Below are 13,885 nucleotides of genomic sequence, written 5' to 3' on the forward strand. Positions count from 1 at the left end.
TTCACCTCTTGTATCTGAATGTTCGCTGAAAATTTGGCAGGTTACTGACGCAGTGGGATATTACTGACGCAGTAGGATGTTACTGACGCAGTAGTATGTTACTGACGCAGTGGTATGTTACTGACGCAGTAGGATGTTACTGACGCAGTAGGATGTTACTGACGCAGTGGGATGTTACTGGCGCAGTGGTATGTTGCTGACGCAGTGGGGTGTTACTGACGCAGTGGGATGTTACTGGCGCAGTGGGATGTTACTGGCGCAGTGGGATGTTATTGGCGCAGTGGGATGTTACTGACAGTGGGATGTGTTACTGACAGTGGGATGTGTTACTGACACAGTGGGATGTTACTGACACAGTTTGATGTTACTGACACAGTGGGATGTTACTGATACTGATGTGACAGTGGGATGTTACTGATACTGATGTGACAGTGGGATGTATATGAGTGGTCTTTTCACGGAGTCAGATGCAATGTTTGCAGCTTTCACAGAGACTTGCATAAAAGACTGTTTTGATAATGCAATATGTATATTCCATGGTACAAGCTATTTAGATACGACCTGTTAAGAGTTGCCCGTATACATTGAGCTACTGAACATTACTGATGATGTAGTCGAAGTTTTGGTACTCAGAGCGGAAAGTCAGAACCTATCTGTAGTGTCAACATATTTCAATATTTCAAATACTTACCTGGCACAGAAGACACTGCTATCACTAAGGCAATTCTCCCAGGCTGAGGCTCACCATTGCACTAGGGTAGTGCTGACTCCTGTGATTAACCCAACAGTAATTAATCAAGTGTTTATTTTTTTTCTCGCTTTCATCTGTATTCCATGGAACGCAGGTGAGAGAGATACATGATAATATATACTTGGAAGGTCCTGGACGGAGTGATACCAAACCTGCACGCGAAAATCACTCCCTGTGAAAGCAAAAGACTCGGCAGGAAATGCAACATTCCCCCGACGAAAAGCAGGGGCGCCACGAGTACATTGAGAGACAACACAATAAGTGTCCGAGGCCCAAGACTGTTCAACTGCCTCCCAGCATACATAAGGGGGATTACCAATAGACCCCTGGCTGTCTTTAAGAAGGCACTGGACAGGCACCTAAAGTCAGTGCCCGACCAACCGGGCTGTGGTTCGTACGTCAGCTTGCGTGCGTCCAGCAGCAACAGCCTGGTTGATCAGACCCTGATCCACCATGATGCCTGGTCTCGGACCGAGTCGCGAGGGTATTGACCCCCGAAACCGTCTCCAGGTAAACTCCAGGTCCCCTTAACAAAAATTATACTCTAATCACTTTTGGGTTAATCGCGGGAGTCAGCACTAGTGCAGTGGTGAGCCTCAGCCTGGGAGGACTGCCTTAATGATCGCAATGTCTTCTGTGCCAGGTATTTGACATATGCTGACAGTTGTGCTTGTGTACAAACCCCCGGATGTAACCTGCCGGCAGTTCAGATGCCAGGTATTGGAGATGAAGCGTTGTCTTGATAACCTGAAACATTGTCTTGATAACCTGTCAAACTCGACTACAAATATCCTGCTGCTTGAAGACTTCTGTTTGAGACATCTTTATTTGAAGACTGTTGCAAGGAGTGTAATTGTAATGAGAGTCCCTGGAGGAACTGTCCCAGACTTGTGGAAATTTCATATTCACCAAAAATTTTAAGAAACCAATATTTTATGGAGAAGCCTGGACACTGGTATCATCCCACAGTCATGGAAAACCACAAATATTTCTACCACTTCACAGAGGAGGAAGTAAAGTAGTTGAGAACATCTATGGACCAATAGCCATAACTTCACACGTCAAAATCTTTGAAGGGGTCCTAAACAGAAATATTGTCATCACAGCAGTTGCACAATCCAGGGCAACTTGGGCTTAGGGGCACAGCTGCTAGATCATCACGATGCGGTCCTGGAGGCTCTGGAAGACAAACTAATTGCTCATGTAGCGTACCCTGATTTTGCAAAATCGTTCAAGTGCCACTATCTTGTGGTTGCGCAAAAAAAGAATGTGCTAAAGGAATAACTGGAAAAGTAGACAGATGGACATTTAGCTTCTTAACAATATAACCCATAGAAGTAGTAGAACAGAGTGAAGACGAAGGCTGCCACAGTGAAAAGCTCTGTTCTTCTGTTTCTTATCCAACATGAACAAAAACATAAATCATAGCGCTGCAACATCCTTTGCTGATGACACCAGAATTTCTGTGAAAATGGCGTCCGTCGAAGATGGCAAATCTTCAGGCGGATATAAAACCAACTCTTTTAGTTACTTTCAGACAATTTGATGTTTAACCAGGACAAATTTAAGTTGTTCTGCTGTGGAAGAATGGAAAAATAAAGACCGTACAGGACGAACTCAAATTATTCACTAGAGTGAATGTTCATGTTCAAGACTTGAAAGTAATGATGTTGAAAGATCTCACATTCAAGAATCAGAACAATGTTGCTATTGCTACCACAAGGAAAATAGACTGCATAACCAGAATTATCAAGGCAAGAGGTGCTGAGAATAATGCAGTACACTGACGGCTCCCTTCAAGATAAACGAAATTACCAAGTTGGAATACACAGCGACCTTTCACTGCTCTTGTGCACTCAAACATCTGAACTACTGGAAATGCTGCGAGGTCCCTTAAACTATATTCCTTCGTATGTAGGCGACAATAATAATTAAATCCGTTAAACTCCCTTAGGCACTGGTTCCAAACCTGAACACTGAAATCACTTCGTATGACAATAGGAGTCTTGGCAGACGATGCAAAATACTTATACTAAAATGTAAGGGCGTGACAAAAGCGCTAAGTGAAAACTCACTGAGTATCAGAGACCCCCGACAATTTAACGCGTTCCCTCCGTGAATTAGAGTAATTACCAGCTGTCTTTAAGAGGGAATTGGACAACGTACGAACCACAGCCGGCTGTGGTTTGTACCTTGTACTGCGTACGGCCAGCAGTAACACTCTACTTGATCAGGTCTTGATCCTCCAGGAGACTTGGTCTGGGACCGGGTCGCGGGGATGTTAACCCCAGTGAAACGTCCTTCAGATATCCTTCAGGAATTAGTGTTTATATAACTCTGGCGTTGTGAGGTTGGTTCACAGTGCAGCTTTTTTCAGCTGTTCTACAACGGGAGTCTGTGTATCTTACTACTTTTTTGGTAATATTAATCTTGACAATGACTGGTTTTAAAATTGTTGTGGTAGGAGGTTCCTGCTCTTCAGCCGCCCTCATAACTTGTCAGACTTGTAGTGCCTCAAAACTAGCACCTTTCACTTCGTGGGTAGTCAGGTTTATACTGGGGGCCAGGAAGTACTTGCACGCTTCTCCACCCAAAAGTATCCGCTGCCTAGCAAACGCCTTCTCGACAACTTTGTTTTTCTACTGTGTTCACCTAGTTACGAGAGTCGATTCATTGCTAATGGCCTCGTCTCTTTATCAGTGTTTATTACTCTTACACATTCCTGTCCTCTTATATTCTATCATACTTGTATTTGAAGCTATTTTTTGAGAGCACTTTCGCATCATGGTCGTGATGTTTACGAATAGGGCCCTCATTGATTCCAGTGAGGTTCCTAAAGCCGAAATTATTTTGTAGATATGCTTGATATAATGCTTACCTTCTAACCTTTCTCACTGTTTGTAAGTTTTATTTTCATCTAGGCTTTATTCAGTGCCTTTTACTGTGTGCTAGTGATGGACTCCTGAATTCACATATATGATGACTACTGAAGTTTGTCCAGGTCCTCTCATGAGTCCGTTCTTATCCACTCACGTTCTTATACATGCCAGCGTCTTTACATCGTCTGCAAACAGTGATATACTGTTTGAATTAATTACATCGGACGTGTCATTTATGTATATAATTAACGGTACAGGTCCTATTACTAATTCTTGTGGTGCCCAACTTGTCGAATTGTCGTATACTTGACAGTGACTTTCATTGGGTATTATGTAATGCTTTGTAATGGGTACTTAACTCTACATGAACTCATCTTTTGTTAAGGGAGGCGATTCTCGGCTCTTGTCCTCATCTTTCTAACTGACCGTGATCAAGTTCACTTACATCTAGTATCATCAACCCTATTATGTACATTCTTAAAACTGTGAAGTCAACTTTCATCGCTTCTGCATCCAAGTTATTCCATTACGTTCAGCTATTTGTGGTTGCAGAGGTTGAGTCTAAGTTCCTGGCTCTGTATCATGCTGGCCGCTACTGATTTCACACACTCCTGGTTCTATAATATCTATATATCTTCTTAAATATTTATATAAATATTACCACTTCACTGTCAAGGTCGTTCCACTTCCTGATCACTCGCAGGCGGAAATGATTCCTAACATCTTTCTGACTCGTCTGTATTTTAACTTCCAGTTGTGCTTTCCTGTTTCTTTCTCGCCTATCTAACAGCCTGTCCCCTCTCTACCCTATCAGTTCCTCTCAGTATTTTGTACGTTTGTCATGTTTTGCCTGGTCTTTCTGTCCTCATGTCGCCAGATTTAATCCCTTTATTAAATGCAAATAATTGTATTCTTTCAGGTTTCTTGACATGATCAGGTGAGAGTTCCATACTGGTTTTTCATACTTCGAGATGGACTTAGACATATTGGGTGGTGCAAGAGCTTTAACTTTACCATCTGATAAATTACTTCTCACTTGAACTCCACTTAATCATAGAAATTAGTAACGGGGGAATTGTACTGGGAAAATAATACAGGAGTATTTAAGGTAATACAATTATTACAGTAATAATGAAAATATATAGAAACATTTAAATTATACCACTTAAATACTCAGATCAAGTTTCTATAAATAGTGTAATATAGCACTAATGGGGGTCATTTACAATGATCTATTACTGGTATGAGAAATGGAAGCGCAGAAAATACTGATACAAAGTGCTTAACAAATAGTCAGCTACAGTTCATGTAAGTCTCAACCAAGTGCTTCAGCACTGTTTTCAGAAGCAGCTTCACCTCCAGCTGGTTCAGTAGCTGAGCCTCCTTCCTCAATGGTGTGGTGGTGGTGATTCATCTTTCTTCTATAACCAGCTCTCATCCCCCCCCACACACACACGCGCGCACGCACGCTCGCTCGCACATACCATTTTCATATACATATATACACACCCATACGACAAAAATAGTTGCATTTTATACTGAGTTCACCAGCTAAAAGACTGCTGTCTCGAGTCACTGCTAAGGTATGAAATCTACGCGAACATCACTGATCAATTTCATCATGTGTAAATCCATATCAGAACAATAACATGTTTAAATACTCATTTTTTCAACACCATTGTGTAAATCAGTGTTGATGTAATGAATATGTAACGACGCTAAATCACTCTCTCTCTCTCTCTCTCTCTCTCTCCTGGCCCACTGTTTAAGATAGATAGTTTGAAGTAGTCCAAGCTTACAATTGCAACACTAACCTTAGCCATTTGTCACTCACTGCACACAATTTTCAGCATACAACATATGTTCGGATAATCTAAATTACACAGTTGTTTTGCCTGCTATATGAGGTACTAATTTGCACAAGTTTCGTAAGTTTTGATATGAAAACTTATGAATTGTTTTGGGTATTTTATGACAGGCTGTACTGTGACAACTGGACAAACATGCTGGACACTAAGTACATTGTGGCAGTTACTGTCTTGTTCAGTGGTGTTCCAGGCCAGCAATGACTTCATCAAGATATACTTGGAGGGGGTTCGGGGGTCAACGCCCCCGCGGCCAGGTCCGTGACCAGGCCTCTTATAATGTCGCAAGTGAGCCTCTGTAGTATTTTTCCTGGGTTTCTGTTGGCATATTGTTACCGTGTGTGGGTGTAGGGGGGGGGGGAGTGGGGACCACATACAGAAGTACAGTATTGAGTTTAAGTCAGCAGTGTCAACAGCTTCTGTAAAGCATGTGTTGTAAGTTTTATCAGTATTTTATCTGCTTTGCCGAGCAATTTATACCACTGAATTTATATTCTGGTAAGCAGACATAGTATCTTCCGGTCTTCCTTGGAGCTTCTTACCGAGTCCCACAGTGTATCCCATTTAATTGTTACCTCTCACGAGGCATACAATAAACCGGAAACTTGAATGCCTCGTGAGATGTGTCATGATTGCAATCCTTTCTGGAAGACCAGCAGACATAATATACGATGGTACGGTATAACTCTCAAAATAACTCGGATGCATTTTGGTGTCATTGATCTTGTCTGGCAGGTATTCATTTTTTTTTAAATATCAAGTCTTGCAACTTATGGTTTCTCTTAGGACTCGACTTTCTCTGCTGCATCCATCATGTTTCGAACTGCAGGTTGCTGAGCTATGACTTTCTAACTGACGGTTTAACGCAGCCTACTTCCTCTGAACACCAGAAACCATCAGTTGACCTTCCATTAGATCCATTACGACACCTAGAGTGCAGGCATTGTACTTCCCATTTCCAGGACTCGAGTCCGGCAATGTGAAAATAACCGGTTTCCCTGAATCCCTTCACTAAATATTACCCTGCTCACACTCCAACAGATCGTCGGGTTCCAAATACCATATATCCACCCTCCATCCCTCTTACGCTTAATGAAAGGAAGGGTATAGGGGCAGCTTACTACTACTACTACTACTACGACGACGACGACGTGGTGATCGGTTTCACTACCACATATTGAATCTTCTGGACCGATGACACAAGGCAACCTTGACAACTTGTACAGTATCCCAGGTGACATCACGTTACATACAGAAATTACACGGAGGGAAATAACCAACAAACGTTTGGCAATTTTCGAGAGGGAACTTGACCAACTGGATTGTGGTTTATACGTCGGATTGCGTGCGGCCAGCAGTAATAGCCTGATTGATTAGGCCTTGATCCACCAGGAGCCTAGTCTGAGACTGGGCTGCAGGGAGCACTAGCCAAGGAAACATCCTGGGGTTTGGGATTTTTTTTAATTCTCATGTAGCAGTGATCTGCGTAGTGTGACACAAGGAAGCTGTGACCATTATCCACTCACTGCGCAGTGGGAGGAGGCAGCTTAACCACTTGTCTCACCAACTTGAGAGGCGAGTTTCGCTGCAGTAGTGCCCCAGGTGCCATGTTTATATTTGCCTAGCATTTGGCCTATGTAATATTAGAAATGAGACCTTTTTATCACTAAAATCTCAGCACTTTGACGCCTTTTATGAATGTCATAGTGGCTTACGGCCTGACGTGTTGAGAGCGCTTAGTTCTCTTTATTGCCAGGAGTTAGCAACGTTGCCCCAAGGCATTGCCAATATTTAGGCTGGGCAGTGTTTTTAAAGGCCTGGGGGCAGGCAGTCATCGAATTTGTGCCATTCAGTATTCAGCATGATGTATCAGTGGAAATATAAACACATATGCAGTATAATGTGATCCTTTATTGACTATGTTTCGCCCACACAGTGGGCTTTTTCAAGTCACAAACAGAACTACTTGGGGTGGAAGGAATGCGAGTATTTATAGTCAGGTTCAGAATGCTGAGGTCAGGTGGAGAATGCTGCATCTGATGATGTACCGAGTGGGGTTATAGAGTCTAAAATCTTGGGTAGCTTGGAAAGGAGATTGGATAAGTTTGTGAGCAGACCTTCTACAGTGTTCTTATGTGGGATAGCGATGAAGAAGTTTCTTGGCAAGTGGTTCAGCCATGTTATAGAAGCTCACAAACTTATCCAATCTCCTTTCCAAGCTACCCAAGATTTTAGACTCTATAACCCCACTCGGTACATCATCAGTTGCAGCATTCTCCACCTGACCTCAGCATTCTGAACCTGACTATAAATACTCGCATTCCTTCCACCCCAGGTAGTTCTGTTTGTGACTTGAAAAAGCCCACTGTGTGGGCGAAACGTAGTCAGTAAAGGATCACATTACACTGCATATGTGTTTATATTTCCATTGTGTCGGTATTTTATACCATTTATTTCCATGATGTATCAGTGATGTGAGTGCCTGGAAGCCGGACTAATGCACTTCCTGGCCAAAAATTTAAGGTGTACTGCACACGTTTTAGTGACGTGTATGAGAGACTACTGAAACTCATTTTGTGTTATTAGTCCACACTTTTGGAAGTGGACTGTGACTTCATGGGTATTGTTGTCATGTTGGTTTAAATAGTGCCAGCTGTACTGACGGATCACAGTCTGATATGGTGACCGCTCACCATTTAGGACTTATTAGGCGTCCTGCTCTGATCTATTTACAAGTCCAAGACCACCAAACCCTGTGGTAGAATTAAGACACCTGAGGCATCAGGAACAAGTTCTCTCCTAGTACATTAAGTAGATTGCAATTCATAACAATCTTGTGCAACAAAGGTAGGGAGAAACCTGATTGATATAGAGCAAGTGAAGTAAATAACCTTTTGAACTGCTCAGATGTCATTTTTCACGCGCCGCGTATCTACCCTCGTGCCAGCCCAAGCTTCATTCCAGGACCAGTTAAACTGGAACATTCAGCATGGTAATGAGCCAGGAACCAGGTGTTAAGGACAACGGATTGGTAAGTATTAAACTAGGCGTTAATTTGACAGCTACCTGTGGAGGTGCACTATTTAATTTCAGAGCATGTGGAGAGACTAAGTGAACAGAGTGACGCTAACACAATCAAGTCCTCCACAATGACCGGACAATGGTCTGGGTTCCATATGCCACCAGCTCAACTCTCCATAAGTCTCTCTCTCTGTTACAGCGTAGGAGTATAGTTAAAGAAACATAAATGGGAGAGTCGTTGAGAGTGATAATAAATAGAAAAAATAAACGCTAGCAGGTAGTGGTAGTCAAGTGTGAGGCAAATAGCTATATCTTAGTTCTGGGTACTGTATATGGTGGAAGGCGGGTGAAGGGAAGTTGTTACCCGCCAACACTGCCAGATCTAACACTAACACACACACACTCACACTTTCACACACTCACACTCGACAAGTTTCTCAGGTTAGTGCCTGATAAGCCGGGCTGTGGTGTTTATGTTGAACTTCGTGCGGTTAGCACCTAATGCCTGGTGGATCATGTCATCCACTGGGATGACTTGATCCCAGGGTTAACGCCGCGGGGGCGTTAATTAACCCTGGGATCACACTCCACTTAGATATGTAACTACCTCTGTCAAGCTGTTTGTCTTTATTTGCTTATATGTGTATATCTCTATTGTTTTCTGCCATATTTTTCAGTCCATGTGTCTCAACATACATTTCACCATAAATATTTTTAGGCTAGTTTCCTAACGTGCAACCACCTCGTTGCCTGCACTTGGTGCTGGCTCAGTCATGTCACAACCTCGCTTTATTTGAAGAAACTCAAGACGCATAAAATACTGAATTTACTCGTGTTTGAAGGGAAAAAATATTGTTTACATTATTACTGGTCTTTATATTGAGATGTACATATTGATGAACGGTGTTGCTCACGTGTTTCTGTGCACGTGTGTGTAAGACGTGACTATTAAAGTACGAGGTTGTGGGTGGGGTGTACTCACCTAATTGTACTCCTCTACTTGTGGTTGCAGGGGGTCGAATCTTGGCTCCTGGCCCCTCCTTGTCACTGGTCGCTACTAGGTCCACTCTCTCCCTGCTCCATGAGCTTTATACCTCTTCTTAAAGCTATGTATGGATCCTACCTCCACTGCATCACTCTCCAGACTATTTCACTTCTTGACAACTCTGTGACTGAATAAATACTTCCTAACATCCCTGTGACTCATCCGAGTCTTCAACTTCCAACTATGACCCCTTGTTGCTGTGTCCCATCTCTGAAACATCCACCCTGTCAGTTCCTCTCAGTATTTTATATGTCGTTATCAGGTCTCCCCTATCCCTCCTGTCCTCTAGTGTCGTCAGGTCGATTTCCCTTAACCTCTCCTCGTATGATATGCCCCTTATCTCCGGGACTAGTCTTGTTGCAAAGCTTTTCACTTTCTCTAATTTTTTGACGTGCTTGACCAGATGTGGATTCTAAACTGGTGCTGCATACTCCAAAATGAGGGTGACGTACATAGTGTACAGTCTTGAACGATTCCTTACTGAGATGTTGGAACGCTATTCTAAGATTTTCCAGGCGCTCATATGCAGCAGCAATTATTTGGTCGATGTGCGCTTCAGGAGATGTGCTCGTTATTATACTCGCCCCAAGATCCTTTTCCTTGAGTGAGGTTTGCAGTCTTTGGCCCCTTAACCTGTACTCTGCGATCTTCTTTGCCCTTCCCCAATCTTCATGACTTTGCACTTGATGGGGTTAAACCCCAGGAGTCAGATGGTGGAACAGGCTTGCAGCCTGTCCAGATCCCTTTGTAGTCCTGCCTGATCCTCATCCGATTGAATTCTCCTCATTAGCTTCACATCGTCTTCCAACAGGGACATTTCTGAGTCTATCCCTTCCGTCATGTCATTCACATGTACCAGAAACAGCATTGGTCCTAGGACTGACTCCTGTGGAACTCCGCTCGTCACAGGTACCCACTCTTACACCTCATCACGTACCATGACTCGTTGTTGCCTTCCTGTCAGGTATTCTCTGATCCATTGCAGTGCATTTCCTGTTATACGTGCCTGATCCTCTAGCTTTTGCACTAATCTCCTTTGTGGAACTGTATCGAAAGCCTTCTTGCAGTCCAAGAGAATGCAGTCTACCCATCCTTCTCTCTCCTGTCTTACTTCCGTCACGGTGTGTGTGAGTGGGGGCTGTGTGTGTGGAGGGGTTTGTGTGTGTGGGGTTGTGTATGTGGGGGTTGTGTATGTGGGGGGTTGTGTATGTGGGGGTTTGTGTATGTATATGGGGGGTTTTGTGTGTGTGTGTGTGTGTGTGTGTGTGTGTGTGTGTGTGTGTGTGTGTGTGTTATAGTGGGCAGGAGGATATAGGAAGTGTAAGTTTAGTTGTTTGTTAATCGCTTGTTTGCTCACCATCTCCACCACAGACAATATTGTTAATTCATGATCACTGAATTTATTGTGTTTACTGAGTGTTAATAGTTTCTGACTTGTAAATACTGTAGCTGTGTCAGTCATGCTGAGTACCAGTTTTGATGTTACTATCTTAACACTAAAATTGCCAACGTTGGCGGTTGTTACTCTTCAATTTACTATATTTTACTTTAAATGCGAAATTACATATATAAATAACAAAAAGGCACAATACCGTGACTGGAACGATACTCAAATAACCCGCACATAAAAGACAGAAGCTTACGACGACGTTTCGGTCCGACTTGGACCATTGACAAAGTGACTTTGTCAATGGTCCAAGTCGGACCGAAACGTCGTCGTAAGCTTCTGTCTTTTATGTGCGGGTTATTTGAGTAGCGAAATTACATATGCCAGACACTTGGAATAAATGACATAGCTTCAGGGGAATAGATGGAGTGGTTGTACGTGGAGTTGAGTGAGCTCGACTCCACCTTCCCACGTACTCAGTGGCTTGCGTAACCACGGACCTAACTAGCGTGCTTTCGCTACGTGAGACAGCGTGCCTGTGGCCAGTGACTACCGAAGGTCGCTGGGAGAGCTCATTACTAGTGTTATGCCAGTGTAGTCAGTCATACTAGTTGTATGTTAAAACTCTTAACACTAAATAAGCATGAGTCACTACGTGGAAGACACGGAAAAATTACGGAAAGACGTAAGCAGGGTTTTCCAGTGGGCAGTGGAGAACAACATGATGTTCACTGGTGATAAGTACCTGCTGCTTAGGTATGGAAAGAATGAAGAACTCAAAAGGAACACTGTATACAAAATTCAAGAGGATCACCAAATAGAACGAAAGGAACACGTAAAAGACTTGGGAATAATTATGTCAGTTAACCTTTCTTTCAAAGAACATGAGACAAACATCACGACAGCCAGGAGAATGACGCGGTGGGTATTGAGAACCTTCAAAACAAGGGAAATAATGCCAATTATGACACTCTTCAAATCACTAGTGCTCCCTCATTTGGAATATCGCTCAATACTGACGACCCCCATTCAAAGCAGGGGAAATATCAGAGCTGAAACAAATACAGAGATCGCTTACGGCACACACAGAACCAGTAAGACACTTTAATTACTGGGAACGCTTTCAAGTCTTGAACATGCACTCACTGGATCGGGGGAGAGAGAGAGAGAGATACATTATAATTTATATACTGGAAAGTACTCAAGGGCCTGGTCCCAAATCTGCACGCTGCCATAACATACTGGAGTGAGAGATATGGGAGGAAATGTAAAATAAACCCAGTGAGGAGCAGGGATGCAGTGGACACATTAAGGGAACACTGTGTAAACATTCGTGGTCCCAGACTTTTCAACATCTTACCAGAAGATATCAGAAACACGGCTGGTACAAGTGTAGAAGCATTCAAGGAGAGACTAGACAACTATCTTCACCAAGTGCCGGATCAGCCAGGCTGTGATGGATGTGGGCCAGCGGGCCTCCAGCAGCAACAACCTGGTTGACCAGGCAAGCACTAAACGAGCCTGGCCCACGGCCGGGCTCCGGGAATAGAGAGAGATTAGAAACTCATCAAAGGTATATCAGAGGTAAAAAGAGTTGCAGCTCACTGCCCTCAAGATATTAAGGGGCTAGATCTGAACCCCTTTCAAAAGATCCAGGAGCTGGAGATCAGCATTTTAAATAGACACAAGAGCTTTTACTTAACACACTACAAGACTACTTAACTAAATTTGTTGATGGTGTTTTTCCTTTTCAGTATTCCTAGTTTGGGTATTAATCCCCCACAGTCTTGTGAAAGGTGTGATTTTTTGCCATAAGTGCCTCAGCAGGGCACTTATGGGCATTTTTGCTGCCAAGAAGAGCTATGATAATTTTTAAAACCTAACATACTATGAAGAGGTAAGTTTTTCTTTCTTCTTCTTTTTCTTCGTCGTCGTCGTCGTCGTCGTCATATTGAGTTTTTAATCTCCTAATGTTCCGAAAGAAAAAATTCAGTTAATTTTTTTAATTAAATATGGCGGCGGCAACAGCATCAGCAGTTATTTGTTTTTAATATGGCGGCGGGAGCAGCATTGGTGACAGATCCAACAATGGAAAACTTAATTGGCAGATTAGCAGCTCAGCATTTAAATAACACTGAAACTTTGTGTGGGTAAGATGTGCCAGTATTGAAAGTTTACAGACAAACTGGGGAAACACCCCAGGAGAGCGGTTCCCAGCCTTTTCACCACCAAGGATTATTTAAATTAATTTTCCCAGGGACCCCAGGTTTTTGAAAAGTCTCTACTCAACAAGCTGTTTTTATTGCGGCAACGTTTCGCTCTCCAGGAGCTTTATCAAGCTGGAGAGCGAAACGTTGCCACAATAAAATGTCACATTAGTTGCACTTGTGTCCTTTTACTTTACATATTGTCGGTAATTCTACCAACTTTATTACAAGCTGTTTTTATTAACTAACAACAAACTCGTTTTCCCAGTTTCATTTCTTAATTGAAAGACATACGTAACTGAGTATGCACGATCAGTTATGAGGGCGAATTCAACTAATTTAATTTTAGCAAGATAATCATCAGCTGGGGCCATGTCAGTCGTGACCTTAATGAAATACGCTAAGAAGACTATATAACCAACAAGGTTTTATACCTGTTTCTCGGGAGGATGAGCTTATTGGCACTCGACGTATGCACCAGATGTGCACCTCTACGGCAACCTGGAGAGAGAGGTGCTTCCTCTACAGGCGATGGCTTTGAATAACGTCCAGTAGCTCGGTTGGTAGCACACTCAGCTCACATACGTGGTTCGATCCCTGGCACGGGTGGAAACGTCGGGCATGTTTCCTTACACCTGCTGCCCCTGTTCACCTCGCAGTATGTAGGTACCTGGATGTTAGTCGACTGTTGTGGGTTCCATCCCACGGAATAGTAGTATACCTTACATAG

At 43.1% G+C, this 13,885-nt stretch overlaps 1 protein-coding gene and 1 non-coding gene across 4 annotated transcripts in view; both read left to right on the forward strand.

The window, feature by feature from the left end:
* Rala (Ras-like protein A) overlaps positions 1-13,885 on the forward strand; it is a 232,395-nt gene that overhangs the window by 136,570 nt on the left and 81,940 nt on the right. The window lies entirely within an intron of this gene.
* LOC128686504 (U1 spliceosomal RNA) lies at positions 684-843 on the forward strand. Its single transcript, XR_008406656.1, has one exon. It is a non-coding gene; the product is annotated as a U1 spliceosomal RNA (small nuclear RNA).

This window comes from Cherax quadricarinatus, chromosome 17 (assembly GCF_038502225.1).
Source record: "Cherax quadricarinatus isolate ZL_2023a chromosome 17, ASM3850222v1, whole genome shotgun sequence".
Taxonomy (NCBI): domain Eukaryota; kingdom Metazoa; phylum Arthropoda; class Malacostraca; order Decapoda; family Parastacidae; genus Cherax; species Cherax quadricarinatus.